At 42.1% G+C, this 14,746-nt stretch overlaps 1 pseudogene; it reads left to right on the top strand.

Moving 5' to 3' along the window:
- Positions 1-228: 228 nt before the first annotated feature.
- Positions 229-3,697, top strand: LOC130130461 (piggyBac transposable element-derived protein 4-like; annotated as a pseudogene).
- Positions 3,698-14,746: the final 11,049 nt, after the last annotated feature.

Below are 14,746 nucleotides of genomic sequence, written 5' to 3'. Positions count from 1 at the left end.
TGCCACACGTTTAGCTCCATTACACCGGCTGTTAAGAAAAGACGCTCCATGGGCCTGGAAAAAGGAACAGGAGGACGCTTTCCGTGTGTCCAAACAGCTGCTGAAATCGGCCACAGTCCTGGGTCACTACACAGCAGACAAGGACTTGGTGCTGGCATGCGACGCCTCACCATACGGAGTCGGTGCCGTGCTGTCACATGTCATGGAAGTGAAAAGCCATTAGGCTTCATGTCACGCACACTGACGCCAGCCAAGAAGCGCTACTCGCAGCTCAATACGGAGGGGTTAGCCATCATGTTTGGAATCAAACGATTCCATAAATACGTCTATGGATGTACATTCCCAATCAGCACTGACCACAAACCGCTAATATCTCTTTTTCATGAGAAGAAGCCAGTGCCACAGATGGGGTCACCAAGAGTGCAAAGTTGAGCAACGCGGCTGAGAGCTTATGAGTACAAAATCATATACAAACCCGGCAAGGAACACGCAAATGCAGATGCACTGAGCAGGTTGCCGCTGCCACAAACAGAGGAGGAAGACGACACAGAACAAGTCCTGATGCTGGATGTGATGGAAGATCCACCTATCACAACAGCACAGGTAAAGCAGTGGACAGCGAAAGATGAGACACTCTCTCAAGTGCTCCTTTGGTGTCTGAAAGGATGGCCAAAAGAGGTGGAAACGGTTAACCTTGGTTAATCTTGTTGTAGAGCAGGGGCGCCCAACTTCAGGCCTCGAGGGCCGCAGTGTCTGCGGGTATTTGTTCCAACCATGCACTGCACCACCTGATTTAACTAATTATCTCACCTCTTGGACCAAGGAGGGAAAGGAACTAGTTAAATCAGGTGGTATGGTGCATGGTTGCAACAAATACCTGCAGGCACTGCGGCCCTCGAGGCCTGGAGTTGGGCACCCCTGTTGTAGAGTAACGATATGGGTTATTGCTGAACAGTCCACTAGGCGGCGATCTTGTTATGCTGTTCAGTGTGTATGTTCTGTAACCGTAGAAGAAGAGTTACTGGAGTCGGCGTCCGGGAGCCCGGTGTTGATACAGTTACATTTGCTAATTATTTATTGTTATCGCTAGGTTTTGTTCTTTTGTTCATATAATAAAGGTGTTAAGAAAGTTAGACATGGGAATGTAGCGTGTAATGGGGCCTGTGGTATACTGACTTCCTGTTCATATTATACTTACCTGCGGTACCACCCCACACCATAAGGAGGTACAGTTGACTCCTAGGGTTATCAAGTTGATGAGTTGAGCTATACAGAGAGTAAGTAGTGATAATCGAAATGACAACACGTGAATCTGTACGCTGTTCCGTGAGACTGAATAAACTCGGTAAACCCGAATCTGGTGAAACTACTAATTTTCATAAAGAACACGTTATCATGGGGCCACACTTTAAGTCAATAAAACGTTGAAACGAAGATTGAGACATTGTGGACAATCCCTTCATAAGGTACAAGATAAAACACACACACACTATTAATCCTGTCGTGTTCTGGTCAAATCTGGCCGATTTACAACTTCAAACACCCATGAATATTGTGTTTTACATCTGATTGCCTCAAGGCCTTATGATATCCTCCACACTGTGTACTTGAACATATGAAAGTGATGATCACCACTTTCATTGAATTTTGAGTGGTTTAGTCAACCTTGTAACACCTGTGGTGTTCCCGCTCAAAAGTGACCGCCATAGGAAATGAATGGGTATCCAGATTATATTCATCCATCAGATGAGAAAACATCCCCATACACACCACCCCAACACAGACACACACACACACACACCACACATTTCAGACTGAACAATGTCTTTTGTGGGTACACATCTCTTTCCCGCCTTTTACTCTGAGCACAATGAGTAGGCGACTGACCACGCGGTTATCTGTCGGAGAGGCTCTGGACCAGATTTTAGAACAAGATGAGGAGTTGAACCAGAGATAGATTAAGATGTCTCAGAAGTGGAAGACAATACCGATTTTGATCCAGACTTTGAGGAGACTGACCAGTCAACAGATGGAGAGGGAGAGGCACCTGAAGAACAGGCACCTGAGGAGACATTCCAGTCCAAGAGTGGAGACTTGCTCTGGTCTTCATACCCCCAGGACAGAGGAAGTAGAGCGAGAGTGGAAAACATCATAAAGATGACGCCAGGGCCAACACGGTATGCAACATCTCGTGTGGATGACATCAAGTCCAGCTTCCAAGTCTTTTTACCAGAGTCCATTGAGGGAATTATACTGGAGATGACAAACCTGGAGGGGAAGCGTGTGTTTGGGGACACCTGGAGAGAATTGGACCTGGTAGACCTCCAAGCCTACATGGGTCTGTTGAGTCTAGCATGAGTATATCGCTCAAACAATGAGGCTACAAAAAGTCTGTGGGATGCCGAGTCTGGCAGGCCTATATTCTGGGCAACTATGTCCTTACAACAGTTTCATGTCCTTTCAAGAATTATTCGATTTGATAACAGAGATACACGACCCGTCTGCTGAAGAAATGACAAACTGGCCACCATCAGGAACGTTTGGGACAGGTGGGTGGAGCGTCTACCACTGATGTACAATCCAGGCCCTGAGGTGACAGTTGATGAGCGCCTGGTTCCTTTCAGAGGTTGCTGTTCCTTCAAGGTGTACATTCCAAGCAAACCAGGGAAGTATGGAATAACGATCTGGGCAGCATGTGACGCCAGGAGAAGCTATGCCTGGAATATGCAGGTATACATGGGGAAACCCAGTACTGGAAGGGCCGAAAAAAACCAGGGCATGCGTGTTGTGCTGGACATGACAACCGGTCTCCAAGGGCATAATATCACATGTGACAACTTCTTCACATCATATGCTCTTGGTCAGGAACTGCTGAAAAGAAAGCTCACCATGGTAGGGACAGTGAGGAAGAACAAGCCTGAACTTACCCCTGCACTGCTATCGACCAGAGGAAGAGAGGCACTCTCATCAAAATTTGCTTTCACTGACACACACTCTCTTGTGTCATATGTTCCCAAGAAGAATAGAAATGTCATCCTGATGAGCACGCTACACAAAGACACCGCTGTCAGCACCACAGAGGACAGGAAGCCCCTTATGATCCAGGACTACAACAGGAACAAAGGAGGCGTTGACTGCCTTGATAAGCAAATGTATAGTTTCATCCATCATGCATTTTATTTTATTTTAATTTATGTGAATCATAGCGTTTTGTGTAAGACAGATTCAATATTGTTTCCAATCTCTTATTTATTGCTCCTTTCATTGCAGCTTACTGGTACATACACCTGCAAGCGAATGACAGCCCGCTGGCCTGCGGCGGTGTTCCACAACATCCTTGATGTGTCTGCATGCAACGCATATGTGGTGTGGACAGCGATCGACCCAACCTGGAATCAGGGGAAGTGTTTCAAGAGGAGACTCTTCCTAGCAGAGCTGGGGAAAGCTTTGGTGACTCCTCATTCAACGGCGCCAGCACATTCCCCGCACACCAGCCTCTGCCAGTCTGGTTAGGAGTGTGCAAGCCCCAACCGCTGCCCTGGCCGCTCTCCCCCAACAAGGACAGGGGCAGAAAAGGAAGCGCTGTGAGCTCTGTGCCCCTAGAGACAACAAAACAAGCCTGAGATGCTGCAAATGTGATGCCTATGTTTGCAAGGCCCACTCTGACCTGAGTGTCAAATGCCACTCATGTGCATGAATTCACATGCACACACACACACACACACACACACACACACACACACACACACACACACACACACACACACACACACACACACACACACGACTTCATGTTGAGGAGTTTGGTCTCTGGTTTTCCATTTCTTTTTTACATTACATTGTAGAGGAGCTCAAGCAGGAGTCGTGACAACTTTCTCTTTAGGCTACACAACGTGCACCATTTATTCCTTCCACCATTACAACAACAAAAACCCGCGCAGCGGAAGTGCACCACTGTAAACCCGAACCGAGAAAACAGCAGCTGTAAACTAACGTTCCTACTAGCTCAATAAGGGGGATTATGTATCCCCATAACCACTACAACATGTTCATTTTGGAATACATTTTCAGTGCCTATTTGTATGTTCACTGCTGTTGTTCGTGTTAACCACTACTCTGAGACATTGTTCACAGCTAAAGAGTGTTAAATAAAAATGTGTTGGTGATTAATGGTTTTTGTGTTCATTTAAGAGCAGTTAAAACAGACCGGTCAAATTTGACTGGGAACACTAAAGTAAGGGACGGGGACGGGGACGGGGGGGTGAACACGACAGGAGGGTTTTAAGCGATCTCTAAACAAGAACGTGACCGAGTTGTAGGCGGCCATGTTTCGTTTTCCTGTAAATTATTAAATTCCCTTAAACGGAACAGAAACGAAACCGAAACGGGCGTCACAAACCGAGATGAGCAGACCACGCGAGCGTGTTGACTCGGCAGCAGGTGAGTGCCCTCTTCACGGCACGACCAGGCTTCTCTTGCTGGAGTTTAAACATTGCAGATAGACAACTGTAGTGGGTACGATCAAAATATCCAGTGCCTGAGAATACAGACAAATTCGGTTAATGGGATTTGAATATGAACTTTTACGTTTGTAGGTGGGATAGTTGACAACCATGACGAAAGCACAATAGGATATTAACATGCTTTGTGGGGGGGGGGTGAAAAGGCAAGGATGCATTGTCTTTTTAATTATTTTCTAGTGGAAATGTTTAACTGGGATTAAGGTTTAGTCGTTCACAGAAATGTGAATTTTCGTACGCTGGGAATGTGTACGTCATTCTATTAAAGCATGACTCAGAAATGGTTTTGCAGTCTCGTCTGAAATTAAGCGGAAGGGAAAGGGCAACTGTTGCTTAGAAGCTTTTAATGGCTTGGGGATGGAGGAATTGTTCTTTAGTGTTCAAAAAAGGCACATTTGTCTCCTTCATTAACTGAGTTAAACTGAGGGAGACCTTTTGGACCTCTTGATTTGACCACTCTTCATCTCTTTTAAGGCAGACAGTGCAGTGGTTCCCAGCAAGATTCCGTTGTTTAGATTGCATTTACTTAATGTTAGTGGGGAAATATGCTACGGTGGGTGGAGACACACACACACGCAAAAAAAAAATCAAATCAGTCGAATCAGTTCGTGTGGACACAGGTTATTGGGAGAAATATTTAGTATGACAGATGAAGCTACTCAGATTTAGACATTTAGTTGAGTGATGAAACGTTTCTCCCACAAAACTTTGTGGCCAGATGAACTGATTAAACTGTCTGGGATTTCCTTTCCTGGATTATTGAGCAAGCATCAAGATTTATGTTGCTGTCACAGCCCCAGTTCTATAAATCATGCAGTGGAGAGATCCTCCTACGGGGAATGACATACTGTCATGGAGCATTTCTTTTTTCATTTTCAAAAGACTGAATCAAAATAATGTGCCCCCACATCCACTCATTGGTGTAATTTTATATGCTTTAGCAAAATATGCTGGTAGACCAACTTTGCATGTGATGCATCGTCTTGCCACCGAAGGCTCTGAAGCTGAATTGAATTGTGCTTATTATTGCTTAGCAATGAGTTTCTTGCAATGCAAGAAATGCTTGCGATTAACAGCAAAACATGGCCAAGACATGACCAATATCTGCTGCTTGCTGACAACGCACCTTCAGATAGCTCCATAGATAGCATAGATCACGCCGAGGTGAAACAGGTATGATAAACTGATGATCTTGCAAGTTTTATATGGGGTGACGAACAGGTGGCAGGAGGTTTTGCAGGGTGGCAGGGAATGTTAGTTGATAATTAACAATATACTACAGTAAGGAATTAATGACAGGATTTTAATCAAAGTTAAAGTTTTAACCCATTTACTTCAAACTACAAATCACATAAACTTTTCTACTACCCATGGTCATTTGCCAAAGCATGCCACAGTTTTTTAGTTGAATGCATTTTTCCTACCCTCCAGCCAGCCTCTGGTTTCTGTTCATTTCTGTACGGTATGAAAATCAACTTGCAGAAACTTGAAACTTGCTTGAGATAGGTAATTCAACACAGTGGAACATTCTGGTATGCAGTTGAAAACAAGAAAGAAAGCCACTTTATTTTGACGTTATATTCTTACAATCAATTGTATTTTTACAACGAATTTGTTCTCTGCATTGTATGGGAGCAGGGGCAGCTGCAGCACCTGGGGACCAACTCCAGTTCTTTTTTTCCATTGCCTTGCTCAGGGGCACAGACAGGAGTATTAACCCTAACATGCATGTATTTTTGATGCTGGGAGGAAACCGGAGCATCTGGAGGAAACCCATGCAGACATGGGGAGAACATGCAAACTCCACACAGAAAGGACCTGGGATGGCCTGGGGTTCGAACCAGGGCCTTCTTGCTGTGAGGCAACAGTGCTAACCACTGGGCCACCGTGCCACCCTTTATTTTTTTTATTATTATTTTTTTTTTTAGAAAGGATTGATTATGAAATTTCCTCTAGGATGGGGCATTCCAGCACTGTAGGAAAGCCTTGACATCTGAGACTTGAGAGTCGGCTGCTGAATAGCAACCTTTTGAATGCAAGAAGCTGCCAAATTGACTTTATCCTTGTCATAACATTTGTTTGGTGTTTATTTTCCAGATCTGATTTTATAACAAAGAGAGGTGCCACCTGTTATGGTGTACCCATAGTAGCTATGGCATTTGACCCTCTGCCATGGGAAGGGTGTCAAATCCTATGTTTTTCTGCTTCCCCTGTCACATTCTACCCTCAGTTACTCGTTAATCCAATCGGAGCATTTAAATCATGTACCCAGTGAGACATTTAATAGATCCAGTGAGACGTTTGATGTATCCATTGAGATATATGATGATGTATTCAGTGAGACGTTTGATGTGTCCAGTAAGATGTTTAATGTATCCAGTGAGATGTTTAATGTATCCAGTGAGACGTTTGATGTATCCTCAGTGTTTAGCACTGTTGCCTCACAGCAAGAATGTCCTGGGTTCAAACCCCGGGCCGTCCCATGTCCTTTCTGTGTGGAGTTTGCATGTTCTCCCTATGTTTGCTTGGGTTTCCTCCAGGTGCTCCAGTTTCCCCCCACCATCAAAAAGACATGCATGTTAGGGTTAATACTCCTGCCTGTGCCCCTGAGCAAGGCAATGGAAAGAAGAACTGGAGTTGGTCCGCAGACACTGCAGCTGCCCACTGCTCCTATACAAGAGGGTGGGTTAAATGCAGAGAACAAATTCATTGTAAAAATACAATTCATTGTAAGTATACAATGTCGAATAAAGTGGCTTTCATGCAGTGAGATGCTTGCTGTATCTAGTGAGACGTTTAATGTATCCAGTTAGATGTTTAATGTATCCAGTTAGATGTTTAATGTATCCAGTGAGACGCTAGCATGAGTGCGAGTGTTCAGAACAGCATTGATTGGGCTCTCATTGCCCTCCTGCTCCTAGGTGGATGGCATTGGTTCTGAAAACTCACCAATGGCAGTGTGAATAGAAAAAAATCAGGGCCAATCAGCCAAAAAAATCAGAGAAAAAAATATATAAAACAATTCTTCCATCAAGGAACACAGAACTTCAGAATTTGATGCGTTTTGCAATAACTGCAGGTCCAACATTTCCATTATAGCTGAGACAGATAACTTTTAAGTGCTATTTGTAAAAAAAATAAATATTGCTGTCACAGCTATTGAGTAATTCAAATGGTTTGAGAGAAAATCAAGCCTCTGTGTTTAACCCTGCATCTGTAGTAGAATCCCACAGCTTTTCATTACGATGGAGCTCAAAGAGGGTAGGTTAAATTGCGTTCATCTTAATAAACACTTCACCCTTAAATAAAAAAAAATTCTTCACAACATCAATGTTGGGGTAAATAAGATTGGCAGATTTTTTTATGTCCATAGATTAACAAATGCTAAACATTTTTGCTTTCCACCGATAAAGGCCGTGTCGGTGCTTTGGAAACAGCGATTTTTATAAATACTTTGCTTATAAGTAAGACAGTATTTCACATCAACAGTGTGGTGTAGCCAAAGGATTCACCGAAATTGTTTTTTTTTAATGCACAGATTAAAAACTGTGATGCATTTTACTGTTTTCACAGCATTAATATGTCCAAAGGAATTGAATCAAGTGTAATTGGACTTGGTTATATATATATATATATCCAGTTGCACTTGGTTCAATTCCTTTGGATAACTATGACCTGGATGAATGAGAACATTCACAGACAGTATTAATATGGAGTTTAGACAGAGCTCATCACACAAGTGTCTTGATGCCTGCTCAATAATCCAGGTAAGGAAATCAAAGAAGGTTGAATCAGTTCATCTGGATACAATGTTTATTGACAGATACCTTTCATCGCTCAACCAAGTGATCTCTTCAGTCTAAATTGACTGCAGGTATCCCCCCCACCACTTATAAACAATACAGTGCAACACATTTGCCTATCGACCGAAACCAACAACCGGATTCATATGCAAATATGAGTGTGACCTTTAACTAGAGTTTCAAAGGCCATGTGTACTATTCATTCAGTTTCGATGGCCATGTGTACTATTCACAGAGGATTGGGGAATAGTTGCAATCACAGCATTGTAAAATGGCGACAGATTTATTTTTAAGGAATGATCATCCCTGAACCGGGGGGCTGGGGGGGCTGCTAAGAGTACACCTGTCGCTATTTTACAATGGTGGGATTGCAACTATTCCACAATCATCTGTGAATAGTACACATGGCCTTCGAAACTCCAGTTAATGGTCACACCCATATTTGGTCATGAAACTGGTCGTTGGTTTTGGTCATTATACATCTGTCGCTATCTTATAATGCTGTGATTGCAACAATCCCTAATCCTCTGTGAATAGTACACATGACCTTTGAAACTCTAGTTAAAGGTCACGCTCATAGTTGCATATGAACCTGGTCGTTGGTTTCGGTCGTTAGGCACTGTATTGTACTCTGCTGTTTATAAGGGTGGGGATACCTGCAGTCAGTTTAGACTGAAGATGTCACTCAGTTGAGGGATGAAACGTATCTCAATAAATGTTGTATCCAGATGAACTGATTCAACCTTCTTTGACTCATCACACAAGGTGCTGCTGGTACTTGGGAAATGGCGATATTTATAAATAATTCACTTATAAATAAGAAAGTGCATAGGTTATCAACAACAAAATGAAATTTGCCAGCTGGTTTGGAGAGAGGGGTTATGGGAGGGAAGGGGGGGGCTGGATTTTTGGGACGGTGTTATGTCAAACTTGCGCACTTCTCCACAATTGCCCACTTTAAATCAGAATGAGAGTGAAAGTGAATTGTTAGTGTTCATTTTTTATTGCAAAACATTTTCAAACTTTGGCAAGTAACATCAGATATTGGACATGTGCAATCAAGAGCAGAAGTCAAATGAGGCAAAAAAGTTAATGTCAGGAATTACAGCTGTCAATAACTGACAGATTATTGACAGGTGATGATTGCTTATGGCATGAAGCAGGCTTGTACTGTCTCATAAAGAATTTAATTGACTCACTGGATTTTATATATATGTATATATACACACACACACACACACACACACACACACACACATACATACATACATACATACATACATACATACATAGTTTTTTTTCTTCCAAAAAAATGTTGCAGCTCACAGTTTTGCAATCAAGAGTATCAGCAGGCATTTGGTGTATTTATGCAAGTTATCATTTGGATAACAGAGCAAGATACCTGCTTGAACTCAAAGAGTTCAATCTTGTGCTCAAGCCGCAACTTGCAGACAACTCTGTGGTGGAATAATTAAATATATCTGTAATTGTATGGTCTCTACTCTGGCAAGTATTGTAGGAAGGCTGATCTTAGACCAGTAAGGTGATCATAAAGTGCTTATTGTCATGTGACTTGTCCACTAGCGCAAAATCAGCATCTATATATTGTTGTATATTTTATATGGTAGGCAACAGAGTTGGCAAAGTATTTATTGGCCACCTCCAAGCTCGGCACTAGCTGAACAGACTTGCTGCTTATCCCAAAACGGTGACAAAAACCTGGACCCCACCCCCCCACCCCCAAGAGCGGAGCGTGTGGAAATTTGGCACAATGGACATCTCAGATGAAGAGGTATAGCTGTTATCTGACTACACTCAATAGATTAAAAAAAAAATCCTAATAGGCAAAATGGGTGATTAAAGGTAAAAGGGACACATTTCAAACAAGTATTGGAATACAGTTTATGGATTTAATTTAATCCAACATCCAACATTCAGTTTTTTTTTCTTTACTGAATCTGAAGGACTTCTATGATGCAAATGATTCATTTGATAACCTCCACCATGTGGAAGAAGAAGAGGACAGAGCTCCAGAATCACAGGACTCTCTGCACACCCAATGTCAACAGACACATACAGGAGTAGAAGGTCAGTCCAAACCACAGATGTCATTCAGTGTTAAACACTTTATTTATTTATTTATTAGCAATCGACAGTCCTTCTCTTATGCTACGTTATACTTGCATGCAAAAGAAATGTCCAGATAAATCTCCTTTGGGTTTGTTCCCAGCATGTGTGGTAGGCAGCATTGCCTGGTGGGAAATCAGGGCTTTTTCTTACTAAACATAGGTCTTAGCATGATGGTGACCACGGTCTTTCTGACTGTCTTAGCATGACAGTGATCGCGGTCTTTCTGACTGTACTATCACCACTTTTATGCATTGTCTCCCAACATTAACATTTAGAATGTAGACTTCGGTCCTTCAAGAGACCACTGTAACGTACTGAGATTTAAAATGAAGTGTGGGACAGGAATAAAAAGTTGGAACGTATCAAATATTTGTTTGAGTACTTGGTCATAAATCCAATAAAGTGCCATAATTTGAAAGCCATAGGGGTTGCTGTGCCCTTATCCCTGGCAATGAGACACGGACACAGATGGTTAATGAGGGCACAACGGCCCATTTATAAAAACCAATATTCTTATTATCCATCACAGAGCCTATCCCTCCAGAAAATATACAAGTTTCTCAGGTCACAAGTGACTCTATCTCACTGAGCTGGGAAACACCAGCTGGTGAAGTGTGGGGTTACAGTGTGAGCTGTTCCTGCGATGGGAACACTGTCCAAGAGATGACAACGCTCTCAAACAGCCATACGTTCTCCAGCCTGACACCAGGAGTGGAGTATTGCTTCCATGTATCTACTCAAATGAAGAATGGGATCTTAAGCGAGTCTGTTGTTACCTCTGCTCATACAAGTAAGTTAATAACAATAATAATGATAATAATTATAAAAACAATGAACAAAAACAAAACGGGTCAGTGGTTCTTGCTCCATTGCTGAAGTTCATTTTGGGATAAGTTATTACAAGTTCATGAGATAAGTGAGCATCAGCACCTGTTTAGAGATCTGCTTCAATACAGAATGCTCCCCAACAGTGGGTGGACTTTTTAGTTCAGTAAAACATTTTTTTTTAAAAAGTCCAATGTTTGAATTGGACTGGCAATAAGTGTTAATCAGCATTATCTTCATAACCATATAGATTCACTTGAAGAGTCCACTGGAAGATCACTGTTTGTAGGAATAAGTTAGATTTTTCTATAAATCAATTTCTCAATCAATTTTTTCCCCTACCGATTTAAAAATTCAGGAATCTAATTGTTATGTACAATAAATGAGAATGTGATCCCCCCCCCATTCCCACCTCTTAGCGCCGATGACTCCCGTAACCTTCTTACTGTGTGAGAGATTGTAAAGGCCTAGTTAGACAGATATCAGCAGTCATACTACTGTTACTACTCCTAGTACTGCTGCTATTATTACTACTTCTACTTTTACTACTACAATTACTAACACTACTACTACTAGTATCATTATCCTTGCTACCACTTTTACTACTATTACAAATATTAAACGACTACTCTGAGGAGGAGGAGGAACATGATTCTACTTGATACATATAAAATGAGATACTTCAGATTATCCTTACTTGATCAACTCTGGCACTTGCCTCCTGGTTACAGCTGGTCACACATTTTCTCTACTAGGTGTACTTTTCTACTCTAAAGTTATAATGCTAGATGTGAAAGTTATCCTACTTCTAATTTTTGGGGGAATTTATAGGGTTGAAAGAGTGGGCCCTGGGGCTTGGCTCCAAGTTGGTAGAATAGGACCTGGGATCTATGCAGTTGGCTCTGGGATTGGTGGAGTAGACACTCAAGCTAGTGGAATAAGCCTTGTTTGGGAGCATGTCTATGTTCCCTCAGCCCTATGTTCATTCGAGCCTATGTCATTGACCTTAACCTTAACCTCAACCTAACTTAACCAACCTTAACCTGATTTAAACTCAACATCTACCTTACCCTAACCTTAATCCAATGCTTACCTTAATCTAACCTTGACTGATTTCTAACCTTGTCAATAGCTAACCCACACAGCTGGAGAACATAGAGTTAAGAACATAGGGCTGACCCCCCCCCCATTGCTTCTGTTCTGCTAGCCTCATTTACTTTTTTAAGATGCTGTGGGAGGTCTGTCCAACTAGCACAATCAGGCTTACATCTTGCATTTAGTTTAAAACAAGTATGGAAGCCAAGTGTAATAGCTAAGTTGCCTTTCCTATAGGGCTGAAAGTAACAGAGGTGTTATGTGCTTTTGATGCTAATTACATAAATGGCAGTTATCATCAAAGCCAGACATAACTTTACACTCTCCTTAACACAAATACAACATGACAGGTAAAGTTAATTCACTAAGGTGACCTGAATTTTACAGTTTTAACTCATGCATTAGCTAGCTGGTGGCTAATATTAACCAAATAGTAAAGCAGCATTTTTTGGCTTTCTGCCATAGTAATATGATCATTGTGCAACTGTAAATCATCTCTTAAAAGCTTAACAATCTGCTTGCCACCTGTAGTGCACGGCAGAGAAGTAACTTCCGTTGTGTGCATGATGGGGCTTTTTTTGCTTTTTATCACTGCCAGGTGGATAGCCTGGAGGGGCTTATGTATTTGGTCATGCGTGTGGCTGTGTGTGTCCTAGTATATGGCTGGACCATGGCTACATTTAGACAGTGACTGTTGTGACGTTGGATCCATGACCAGCAGCTGTACTGGACAGCAGTTTTTAACTCCTGATCTTTTTTTTTTACCCCCCCCCCCTTTTTTTTTCTATCCAATTGTATCCAGCCAATCATCCCACTCTTCTGAGATATCCCGATCTCTGTTCCACCCCCTCTGCTGATCCGGGGAGGGCTGCAGACTATCACATGCCTCCTCCGATACATGTGGAGTCGCCAGCTGCTTTTCAACTGACGGTGAGGAGTTTTGCCAGGGGGATGTAGTGCATGGGAGGATCACGCTATTCCCCCCAGTTCCCCCTTCCCCCCGAACAGGTGCCCCAACCGACCAGAGGGGGTCCTAGTGTAGCAACCCATGCAGACACAGCCAATTTTGTCTGTAGGGATGCCCGACCAAGCTGGAGGTAACATGGGGATTCGAACCAGTGATCCCCATGTTGGTAGGCAACGGAATAGACTGCTACGCTACCCGGACTTCCAACCCCTGATCATTTATACAGTTAAATAGTGCCAATTTATTTTTTATATGAATTAATTACCTGGATACAGTCACTTTTGTCATGATCGCTGAAAGGTCTGTGCTTGACACCCTTATAAATGTGCTTCAGTTACCACAAACTCTCTGATGATGCTGATAATTTTCTCTCTAACTAGTTATATCCAGATTTCTGTTTTGCTTGCAGTCCTGACTGACAGGTATTCAAGTTGGGGAAAACCTTTCAACTTCTGTTTCTGAGGGCCAGAGAAAATGGGCTCAGTTTTATCTTTTTTATTTGGAGAACATTCTGGGACATCCAGTCGTTTATTTGTTCCAAGCACCCACAAAGTGTATCTAGAGGACCATAATCACTCAGCAAGAGAGCTATGTATATCTGAGTATCATCTGCATGATTGTGGTAACAGAATTCGTTGTGTTGTGTTACTTCACCTAATGGGAGCATGTAAAGGTTAAATAGTACTGGTCCAAGACCTGAGCCTTGGGGGACCCCGAAATTCGTTTTCTTGCAATCAGATACATAGCAGCCCATTGAAACAAAGTTTTTCCTATCTTGTAAATAAGATTTGAACAAATCTTGGACAGTTCCAGAAAACCAATCTAGTTCTCCAGTCTGTCTAGAAGTAATGCAAAGTAGATAGTGTTAAAAGCAACACTAAGATCAAGTAGCATTAAGACAGAGGTTTTGCCAGAGTTTGTGTTTAGACAAATGCCATTTCAAACCTGAATAAGTGCAGTTTCAGTGCTGTGGTGTGCCAGAAATCCGAAGTGGAAATTGTACAACAATCCATTTGAAGTCAAGAGGTTAACAACTTGTCAAAGAACAACCTTTTCAATAATTTTACTTATGAAAGACAGATTTGAAATTTCCTCTAGCAATTTGTATCTGATGGCATCATAATGTGACATGGATACTAAGCTTTTGTTATACAAATGTATAGGTCGGTATAGTGATTAAGCCAATGCCACCACCTTGTCTGGAAATGCAAAGCGAGTGAATTCATTGTGTCAATCTAAAGCCTTCAACTGATATTTATTGCTTAACGAATAAACATGACATGACTATTCTCAAATGTAGTTATGCCTATTGGGCAATGAATTTGAAATTCTAGTTTGACTTTTAAGTTTTTCGTTTTATCATTCACAGACCCCTTCCCTCCTGAAAAGATACAAGTTTCTCGGGT

This window comes from Lampris incognitus, chromosome 20 (genome assembly GCF_029633865.1).
Source record: "Lampris incognitus isolate fLamInc1 chromosome 20, fLamInc1.hap2, whole genome shotgun sequence".
Classification (NCBI taxonomy): domain Eukaryota; kingdom Metazoa; phylum Chordata; class Actinopteri; order Lampriformes; family Lampridae; genus Lampris; species Lampris incognitus.
This window is presented reverse-complemented; position numbering and strand designations above follow the sequence as displayed.